Source organism: Manacus vitellinus, unplaced genomic scaffold, assembly GCF_001715985.3.
Source record: "Manacus vitellinus isolate BGI_N305 unplaced genomic scaffold, ASM171598v3 scaffold_4_pilon, whole genome shotgun sequence".
Classification (NCBI taxonomy): domain Eukaryota; kingdom Metazoa; phylum Chordata; class Aves; order Passeriformes; family Pipridae; genus Manacus; species Manacus vitellinus.
In genome coordinates this window covers 32,026,563-32,038,439 of record NW_021940604.1, presented here as the reverse complement: position 1 = coordinate 32,038,439, position 11,877 = coordinate 32,026,563, and positions in this window count along the sequence as shown.

Here is an 11,877-nt window from a genome sequence, read left to right as displayed (position 1 = left end):
CAGTTGTGTCCTTGCTGCCCTTGCTATCTGAGGGCTGGCAGTCACACACGGGTCAGGGAGTTGACTTCCTATCTCACAATGAATCCTCTGCAAAGAAAGACCATCCAATTCAGAGGGATTGCCTCATCAAGACCTCTTTGAAGCTTTGGAGGTTACCCTTGCTCGGTTAAAATACAGAGTCCACAGATAGACATTCTTTTTATTGATGCTAAAAGGACATCACCTTCTTTCAGTGTGGCCTGGCAAGTGGCACTTCTGCAGAGAAGGAAATAAAACCATATAACAGAGAGTCTTTTGCTAGTTCTAGCCAGGCAGACTGCTTCCTACTTAAAATCTAAAACAAATTAAATTGCTTGATATATTTGGAAATTATTTTTTTAATAATGGGTCGGTATTCTTGTTTATTATTTATGTGCACATAGTTCTGGTAGCAATTAACATCTTAATGAAATCTTTGTATAGAATATTTTTTTAAATGAAAACATGATTGTGAATATGATTTGCTGCTCCTAGCAAACCAAGCATAATTAGATCCAGTTTAATAATGTGGAAACTATTAACATATGAAGAATGTACTCTGAAAACATTCTTGTGATGACACAGGTTCATCAGAAGAAGCTGAACTTACTTTTCCCAAGGTCCTGCAACACAGATGAGGCTGAGAGGTTGTTGCAGTTACATCACAGAGATCCCACTGGTGAGATTCTCAGGCATTTATTTGCAGAAAGCCTGTGTACTGTGAACCTTTATTTACCTTTTCTCACCAGAGGATTTTACCCCTTGAGCAAGGGATAAAGCCTCTTTCAACTTTAGATTTCAGGAAACTCAAAACTCAATGAGAAATTAAGGTCTTGTTTGGTTTGGGGATTTTGCCTTATTATATCCATTGGTGACAGCCACTGATGGGGCTTTGTCAGCATTGTCCCCAAGTGCCCACAGACAAAGCTGCTATTTGCATTGGTGGAGATTAGCTGGCTACCAAACAGCAGTAAATTGCACAAATGCAAATCAGAGCTCGCTGTGCCTTGCTGACATATGTCCCTGCCCATGGCAAGGGGTTGGACTAGGTCATCTTTAGGGTCCCTTCCAACTCAAACCATTCTATGATTCTGTGACTTGCATAAAAGGTTTTGTCAGTGTCATTGTATTGGCTCTGCAAGTGGAGCATTTCTCCAGGGCAACTAAAGGCTAGTGGCTAGCACACATTTGGATGTGACATATCACACCTAAAGCAAAGCAGTAGAGAGAACAGTCAAGCTGTGAAATGTGCTTCAGGGTGGCTTGACTCACACATGGGCTTTTGTTTGATTTTTTTTTCCTTTTTTCTTTTTTTTTTTTAATATGAAATAATCATCTTGTTCAGCTCAAACTCACACTGGGCAGATCAGGAGAGAACTGAAATGGGAATCCTCTCTGGATGCCCTCGGAGCTTAGAGGCCAATGGAGGCACTTATACAGGCTTTGGCCAAGGTCAAATCCGTGTGGGTTTTCTCTTGTTGAGATCCATTTTGCCATGGCCTTACAACTATTTATACATCAGGACTCACATTTTCCACTGTGGTTGTATGCTACCATTTTTCCACACCTAATTAAACCCCGAAATGCATGTTTAGTGTTCTAGCAATGACAGAACCACCCAATAATCTTTAGCACTTATGTACATATGAAATGATGCATATAACATCAAAGCTGTGTACACACATTAAATAATTCATCCTTAGAATAACCACTGGAGTCAGGGGGGAGAAGCGTTGGCTAAATAGCTCACCCCTGTTGCAGCAAGTCACTGGTAGAGTCAGGGTTAAGTGCTGCAAGGTCTTGGTGCCGAGTTTTGTGCTTCATCTATTAGCTCCCACTTCTCTGCGGTGAATGTATGTAGCAGCTCATATGTTATTTGGAACATTTCCTACTCCAAGACATTCTTCTGTGGGAAGCAGCTAAGAGTGCATATGAACAGAATATTCCATAAAAATAAACTAGCAGTCCCCAGATTGGAGCAACTGGTGCTGTTGAGGAGAAGCAATGCTACACAGATAAGTGATGCTGCTTGAGTTGCTCATGACACTAACACCCACGAATGTGTTGTGACACCGGGAGGCCACACACCCACATGCTCCAGCGGTGGGCAGGGGCATCCGTGTGCCAGAGCATCAGGGAGCATGATGCAGAGGAGGGCTGGGTGCTGGGCAATAGAAAAAGACCAAAACAAGATGAGCGTTGCAACTGTATCAGTGGCTTTCTGCTCTGCCATGCTCATGACCAAAGAGTACAGTCCTACCTTGGTCACCCTCCTACTCACCATCATGATTAAATTCAATCAGTCATCACCAGAATTAACATAAAAAACAACCCCAAACCCTTTTCAAAACATTAGACTAGTGGGGGCCCCTTTCCTCCTCCCTCAGCCTTCAGCCAAAGTGAGCAAACGGAACACTACGGGAAAATTGAATTTCTCTGCAGACATCCTGTAGCTTTATGATCAGGATGCATCCTCTTGCATGATATTATTTGTACGGTTCAGCTGTGTGTCATGTGCATTGGCTTTTGTTTGTCTCTTCCTGTAAGCGGTGAGGTGTACGACATCTCTGAAAAGCCCATCTGCAGAAGGCAGCTTTCTGAGGCTGGTAGAGACAGTATCCAATGCTCTGGGAAAGAGCCAGCTCAGATGCAATAATAATTTGATGTTTCACCGGCCAAGGATGATAACTCTTGCTATCCTGCTGGCAATTTGCAGCGATATGGCTCTTCACATTGTGTGTTTCTGACAGACGCAGCTATTTTTCCAAGAAGCCTTTGGACTTCAGACATTATAAATGCTTTGTTGTTGTATTTTAATCTAGGTTGCCATTTGGTATAGTTATCTTTCTGCTCAATACAAGTTTACTTGTGAAGTTTATTTTGCCTCTTTGGTATGATGGCACTGAGTCCTCATATTCTTTTAAAAGCCAATTTATCTTCAAAGAAAACACCCTAAAATTCCAGTACATATTTCAGAGCTTTGCACAACATATGAGAGGCTCTGGAGAGACCTAAATAACAGGGATGATTTTCTATATAGATATGTTTGGACATTCCTTTATAGAGCATGTGGAAATATATTCCATTTTCAAATAGATATGCCCTCCTCCTGTAACATGAGTCAAGAGGAGAAAGCCCACACAGTTGTTTTGGTTACTTAGGAACTTCCATGCCTGATTAATCAGTTTCTCTCCTCTGCTTCAAGGAACCTAATTGAACTTGTCATTTTATACCTCTAAAATATATTCAGAGATTCAAAAAATTCTGGCATTTCTAATATTTATTTTCCACACTGCAGTTGCCAAATGAAACTCCCTTGGGGATAATACAGATTGGCTTTCATATTAGCTGAAATCATCCTGTACATTTTTTGGTCCTTGCCTATGGGGAATGGAGCATCTTTCGGTGCAGTTTGGAAGGAACTGAGCACATTTCTGTACCATGGTGCCTCTACCATAGATTCTTCTGTATCACCAGTGCACCTCCTCTTGCTCCCACAATATCTTTTTCCTCCAGCATCTTCCAATTACAGTATTCCTTCCATTATCATTAAATTTAATATAATCCATCAAATAGTCCCGGAGGGGATATCCTTCACTTTGGATTTGTCTGTTAATAGACACACGGTAGCAGATGATCTCTCACTCTCTCTTTTTTTTCTGTGAGATTATTAATTACTACTGCAATTTTATCGCAGAAACCTGACAGTCTCCAAACATAGTCTTGTATCTTCCTGTTTCATTTGATTCTCTCCAGTGGAAATTACTGCCTCGCAGTCCTGGTTTCTATAGGTGCCCATTGCATTCCAACATAATTCCTTAAAAAACAGAAATAAATTATGTTATGGGTGTGTTTCTTCATCCTTAGCTCCCCATTCATTGTTGGATTCTATTGTCTTCAGTGCATTTATACACTCATTTTTCACAGGTTTATAAATGTTGTAGTCAGAGCCTTGGATCAAATTCTCAGCTATAGGCACAAGGCTCCTGTCTAGATGAATAGCTTCTTGGGTTTAAGGCCAGAAAGAAATATTAAAGCATCTGTTCTTATTCCTGTATATCACAGGCCATTACATCTCACACAATTACGCATGTATTGAACCTAATAGCTTCTGTGGCTAAAGTACATCTTCTAGAAAGGCATCCAGCCATGATTTGAAACTCTCCGGAGATAAGAATCCACAGTCTCCCTTGAGGATTTGTTCCAGTAGTTAATTAACCCCATTCTTAAAAATATATGCCTTATTTCCCATTTTAATTTGTCTGACTTCAGCTTCCAGCCACTGGCTCTTGTTATGCATTTTTCTGCTGGTTAAAGAGCCTTTTAGTAGCTGGTATTTCCAGCTACTAAATACTTCACATACTACAGGACAGTCATCTTTCAGGCCCCTCTTTGATAAAAATCCAAATGTTACAAACTAGGTCTCTATAGAAAAATGGATTATCAAGCCATTAAATAATTTCTAGGATTTTTTTGGAACCTTTTCCAATTTTCCCTCGCAAGAAATGACATTCATGTGGCTGGTCATGATCTGCAGCAGGAAACCCTGCTATCTTCTCCTCAGTCCATTTAGAATATAGTCCAGGTGCCATCAAGACATGGTCATGCATAAACATAAACCCAGGTCCAGTCCTGGGACATGATAAGCTTTCTCAGTCAGTCCAGCACAGCCTGAAAACTAAGTCTTGTCCTGCTCAGGACAGTAACACAGTCTTTATCCAGATGCATATCCTCCCTCCCACTCTCCCAGCTCATCATGAGATTGGCAAGAAGGGCCATGCTGCTGTGTGTTCCTTTGGCTGAGCTGAGCTGACAGCGTGTCTCTCCATGGACCAGGTATGCACCAGGGGCCTCACCCTCCCTGCTGCAAGCAAGCCTACTCTAATGGGGTACAAAGCATGGGGGGATGGATGAGCAACCAGACCATGGTGTAGTAGAAGGGCTTCCCAGGCATGGTCCATCAGGCATCTATCATGGTGAATCTCTTTTGGTTTTTTTGTGTTGCATTTTCCTCTCCCAAGAACTGGCAACTTCTCTGTAAATAATGGTACTTTCAGAGAAGAAGCTTTTGAGTGGCCATTCCCATCTGGTGCTCGGGCAAGGTAGAAGCAGGTACTGAACAAGCGCACTGATGCACCTAGCTTGTCAAGGCCTAATGTTTATTTTTATTAGCAATAAGTAGTCGTGAGTGTCTCTGAATGCTTATTCTAGATAATGAACGCTTTGCTTCAAAAAACAAACAGCAAATAGCTTTAAGGAAGTTTCATGACCAAACTGGGAAGTGCCATTGGTTTTGCAGCCTGTAGACCCTGAGGAGAAGCAAGGACTGGAAGCACTTTGCATCAGGCTCAGGTTGCCTCAGTTCCACCTGTGTTCAGTTAAATCCTGGCCAGCTAGTGATACCCATCATCATGCCTGCTGCCAAACACAGTGCAGCTGCGGCAAGAGGTTAGACTCGCCTGTATTCTAAGATGAAGGGTAGATGACTGAGGCAGCCCACCTGTTCAGCCCAGGATCAGGGTGCTCCATCAGAGCTCCTATTTGGGTGCATATAAACCTTTATGCTCCATAATGGAGGTACTAATGGTGGTTGCTAAAGATTTTAAGTGCCTTTAGAAATTAGATGCTGCCAAACCATGATGAATTAATGAGGCTTAGGGTGCCTGGCATATGGTGGGATTTAGATCTGCTTATGGCTCGTGGCAGTACAGGACAAGGAAAGCATGAGGAAGAGTTGCCTGCACAGGGATGCACAGGCTGTCCTTGCTGTGCAGTGTTTCATGATATTATCTTCTAGCATTCACGCAGGGATGGCAACTGATTCTGGGCAGCTTCCTTCCACCTGTGCCAGCCAGCACTGAGAAAGTGCTTTGACTCTGCTCTTTGAGCTTCGTTAGCAGATTCCAGCCAGGAAATCAAAGGCAGTAAACACATTCAGACTTTCAAAACAAATTTAGACACTCTGAGGAACACTGGAAAAGGTTGTGTTTGCAGGCTGTTGAAGACAGTGGGGAAGGAGGAGGCAATGCTGTGTGCTCTGCAAGACCTGTCTCTGACTGACAAGCCATCAGCCTCAAGGTTTCTTTTTAATCTTGTAATCACACTAGAGGGGTTGAGATTTGGCTGTCACGGCCAAGTCTCCCTTGGATCCCTCAGCTCATGGATTTATCAGAAATATCTGTGCTAAGTGATAGTCCTTAGATCTTGCTCTTCTGCATAGCTCATGGCCATGCTGTAAGGTCCTCCCTTTGGGCACGTGGAGAGGGAAAGATGAGGCAGGAAAGAAGCTTTCTTTAATGTTGAAACATTTTGTTTTTCAAGGGGGGGGGGGGGATAGCTATTTATTTACTTTCGATGGAGCCAGCACAAAACATTTGTTTGATGGATTAGGCAGTTAGTTTTAATTTGTCAGGTTGCCTAGGGTACAGGACAGGCAGGTTAGCTTGAGCAATTGTCTCTATACAAATGGAAAGAATAATGTCCAGAAAAGGCAGCATTAAGGTTCTACTCTGTTGTCTTCAGACTGTTCCACAACACTTACCCTTTAAATCCCAGTCGAGTCTCTTGAGGAGACCTGGGTTAGCAGTGAGAAGTAAAGGCCTGTGTGGCCTTTTAGCTACAGACTAAATACTGCTTTAATAATATAGTCTTTGACATACTCAATGCTTGGGGTTTTGCCCTCATAGGAATATAGACTGGTGATTTTTTTTTTTTTGGTGCTGTTGCTAATATCTCAAGCCTCTATTATCTCTATTATCATGAGTCACCAGGTGTAACTGTAATATATGTAAAAACAGACCATTAACTCAGTGACTTGCAAAGGACAATATTATGAATCTAATCCTCCTTGGCCAGAGAGCTTACACATTACTGACAATGTCTGACTCATTTGGTCCCCAGTTTAGGTTAGGATGGCTCAAGGTACACAAGGTACACACATGTGATGTGAGAAGTCGTATGGTCTGGACTGCCAGGGATGATGAGGATGACTACCAGCTTCCCATGTGAGTCTTTGCACCTCAGGGAAAATATGGAGTACTTTATCCTGCTCTGAAAGGATACAGTTGCAATTACTTTTGGGGAGTAAACATAGCCACAATTCAGCAGTGTGACTGACTGATGCATGTTTGGCCTCTATTTCTCTGCTTGTGAATGTGGTAGAGCTCTTCTAATTTACAGCAGCTTTTCCTCCTGATTTATTTACCAACCCAGCCTCTAGAGAAGATTGATTTTTTTAATACAGAACTAGGCAGTTTCTTATTTTAACAATACAGGCCTGTATAATCACAATTTGACTTGTTTTTCTCTAAGAGTGAACATTTCCCAAGTGCTCATGTTGCCGTTGTTAGGGATTCATTTAAATGTGAGAAGCGAAAAGGCACCAAGTGTTCATGCTGCTGAAAAGGTTGTGGTGGTTGTCATGCCTGAGTGCTGCAGACACACTTGAGATGTAGTTTGCTTCCACAACTGCCCACCAATTGGTCAGCAGCTCCTGCAAAGTATCTCTGCGTCTCTCTGCAGTGATGAGAAACTAACTGCTTCAATTCCCAGTAATGTACTACTTTGATTCCCAGTAGTAGCATCACAGAAACAGGTACAACAGTACAGAGAGGGGCCACATGAAGCAGATAGTGAAAGGAGTTTGCTGCAGAAGTGATGGGTGCTTGTGCCAAGGGGTGCTCACACTGTGATTCGAGGGTTGCTGCACCAAGCGGGCCCTGCCTGCCCTGGGACATTGTGTACCAATGTGGAGAGGCATTCACCATGGCAGGCCTGGAGCAAGGTGTGCCTGTGCCGTGTCAGCCATGTGGCTGGGAGCCAGAGGGATGACTCACATGTTTTGCCCATTCCTCTGGTGGGAACTTTGCCTTTGAAGGACACAGATGCAGTCTCTATAATTTCGGTGCTTCAATGGGTTCTGAAACTCAAGTTTCCCTCAAAGCACCTGTTTGGAAGTGCAGAACACTTTTAGATTGTTTTGATAATGAACAACAAGACCCTGAAAGTCCTGTAACACGCTTGGCACAGCAGGAACCATGTTTGATGGAGCTGTTGAGTTGCCTGCGTGACAAATTCTGCACCAGTTCCCAGCTCTTAAACCCAGGTCATGCAGTCTGGAAATGATCTGGAAGGCATAACATGTCCAAAACCAAAAAAAAAAAAAGTTTTTTTAGCTGGATGGGTTCAGCCAGATCTGACTCATCAGGCAGGCATGCAAGCACTTGTGTTAGCACTATGGAGGAGGCAGAATAGAGAGAAGGAACAAACTGCCAGAGGGCATGGGACCACAGAAAATGTTCATCAGCCCATGTTCTCATGCTTTGCCATTGTTCGCTTTCCTATGAAAAACGCTTTCCTATTCATTCCCACCTCCACACTGCTCTCTAGAAGGCAAGTGACATGTTCCTTTTCGAGATTTCACTCTACACTTCCATGGTCAGCAAAAGGATTTAAGTCTCAGCAGGGGCCAGCTGACACAGCTGCTAAGATTAGATCCCAAACAACTATTTAAAAGCCTCATGTAATCAGCAAGAAAGGGCAAAGAGCTAAAGTGTAAGAATAGAGCAGCACTGAGTTCGAACATACCCCGTTCTTTCTTATGATAGCCAGTAGCTTCATCGTGTCTGCAATAATAAAATAAAGCATCTGCAGGACCAGTGGTATTTTGAATGGGATTAAAAAGAAATGAAATTATGGACACTCATTTCAAACCAGGACTAAATCTCTTGAATGAGAGACCCAATAGTTCTCTGATTATATCTGTTTAGGAGGTCAGATGTTGGTCACTATAGGAGTGGTCCTTCCCAGGACCAGATGAAACCATTTTCTGCCTTGCCATTGAGGCAAATCAGTCTTTTAACTAAGCTAAACTAGATCCTCAGCTTTCCCAGGGGAAAATGAGTTAAGTGATTTACCTGTATATATCATTGGCATAGAAAATTATTTGGGCTAAATGCCTAACTTATTGGTGGATAATGTGGTCTTTTTTGAGTCTTTTGCTGGTGAGCTACTCTTCCTGCAACCTATCTGTAAGAACAGTAGACATGTGTATTTTTTCATCATATGCACATAGGCACATACTGGTCAGCTTCAAGATCCTAAGTGAGGAACTCCAAAGATCAAAGTGGAAGCTTTTCTTAAAGAACAATTTGGGGTAAAAATGCAGACTCTTAAGCTATGCACAATTCACACTCAGTACAGGCAGAAAGCATCCAGATCCGTTTGCAAGTGCCTCATCATGGGAACTAACTCTTGGGTACAATAATTTTGGCCATGTTCCTGTCAAGAAGCCCAGCAACAACTGCCAAGAAGAGAGTGAAGGGGAGGTTTGAACATGAAGCTTTCCTTCCCCTGAGACAGTGTCCACCCAGCACCTCCCAAGCTGTATGGAGCTGCACCCCAGAAGGCTTTGCTCTTTAATCTCCTCCTAGGCTTGCTATGAGGTAGCAAATCCTCTCTCTTTGCCTCCTTGTCCAGATCAGTGTTTTGCAGTCCCTGGGTGCCCTGACCTTGCTGCTGCAAGCAGCTCAGGAGCATCAGTGGCTGCACGCAGAGATATAGTCCCTCCCTCTGACAGAGCTATCAGGTTTTGCAAGGGCTATAATAAGAATGAGAAGTAAAATCCCTCAAATAAATAGGAAAAGATAAGGAGGCAGATAACTGTAATTCTCATGACTGATAGTATTACTCAATTTAGACATTAAAATTCTAGTTAAAGATTTAAACCTTGGATTTACTGAGCATGCTTGTTATTAATTTTGCCTACTCAGACTACATTGATAGCAGGTAGGTGTATAATTTTAAATGACTTTGAATTATATTGCAAGTTAAGTATTGCAGAGACAATGATTATATTTTTTTTTCCCAGGCAGCTGATGAAAGGCCTTACAGGATTTATTATTACCTTTCTGAAGGTTTGGGAGGAGTGTTTACTAGATGGATCCATAGTCTGTATAATTCCCCACATTCCTCTATTAAAATGATACCCCTAATCCTTGTTCCGTAACTTAGAAATGACGCATAGCAGGTCCCCACCTCTGTATCATTACAGTCTTAATTCCTTTCTTTTCAGAGTTTCAACCAGAGAAGATTATTCTTCACTCCTCTTGCTGTGGTTTCTGCTCTCAGTCAGGTCACATAAATCACCTTTTTGGAGGACAGAGGCACCGTGGGGGAGTCCCCAGAGACCCTCACAACATTACACACACAGCAGCTCCAGGAACAGCCTGGCACAAAAAAGAACCAGGGAGTTTCCAGCTCCCTTCCATTCTCCCTCTCTTCAGCTTGATGGAAAGTGGGGTATCCCTGTTGTGCTGAGCCCTGGAAGGACTTTCAGTGAGATCTATCAGGAAAAAGAAGTGGTTCAGACAACAATGCCAGGGCTTGATGCATCCAGATATGGCTACGAATGGCAGAAGAGGTTTCCCTTTAATGAAATCAGTGGCTGTGACATTGCTTCACATAATACTAACAACAACAACAACAATAATAATAATAATAATAATAATTATTATTATTATTATTAAAATAAAACAAAAAATAATATAAATGAAGATACTTATTTGGGGGAAAGCTTTTGAATGTGTGTGGCCTGTTTTCACCATGCATACACATATTTGCATATCGGAGAAGGAAAAAAGCAGTGTCAAAACAGCACCAGTGCAAGCAGTCAGGAAGCAACTGTCGGCAACAGCAAAAGCAGTTTTGCTCATTATGTTCTCTACCCCATCTACATACATATGGATAAATAAATTGTTTCACTCCCATGACAAGTCCATTGAGCTCCTGCCAGACTTTTGAATTCTGCATTGACCCACCAAAATTCAAAATATATTTTCTTGGAGGTAAAACCCCCCAATGAATACAGAAGCTGTTATTTATTCTGTCCCATCTTTGTTTTAATGTCAGTGAAAATGCAAGTACATTGGAATATAAAATTGCACTTTCCAAATGCAAGCTCATAGTTCAAAAACCTGGGGTAAGACATCATCTCTGCTGAAGTCAATAAAAAATTCCAACGGACTTTATTGAGACAGGATTCAATAGCTTAAAATGCTTTAACATTAAACTCAGTACTGCTTGAAATACCAAAGATGATTTATTGGAAAGCAATACCAGGGCATGTCATGCCTCGTCATTAAGATTACCTTGGACTCATTATCACTTTTTCTCCTAACTGAATTTCAAAGAGCAGTATTAGATGGCTGCTCATATTAAGGAGTCCTGTTAAAGGCAATCGTGCTTTGTATATTATACTGCTATTTAAAGAAAACTCTTTATATCGAGTACCTAAAAAGACAAATGCACAAAGAATGCAGGAAGACATATATTCTATAAGTGTCAAATAAAACTCCCCACCCTATGCTTTCTTAAACACAGTCAAAATTACTTTTTTCTCTTCTACTATAAACTGTTCCCTGATATGATGATTTAATTTTTCAATCAAGTCAAAGCTGGACTTTCACTGAAGACAAAACTTTAAAAAAAAACCCCACCAACAAAATGAAGATGTTTTATTGATGATGTGTGTGCATGATGATATTGTAACTTCTTAAAACATCTGTCAGAAGAGTGGAAACAATAACAGATGTTAATATGAAAGGCTGAAACAACAACAGTACATTTGCCTGCACATTTCCTGAACCAGTATAACAGGGGAAAGCAGTTGCTTGGAAAGCTGTCATTATTTCCTCTTGTGTTGTTTAGAATAGACTTATAAATGCAGTCAGGTGTTACCATCAGGAGGAGTTGACAGTTCGTGGCAGTATAACCCTTGTCTTCCAGTGAGCAGGGAAATACAGTGGGAATTGTTTCCTGGCTGCCTTGAAAGTGACAACTTTTAGCAGAAATATTCAGACT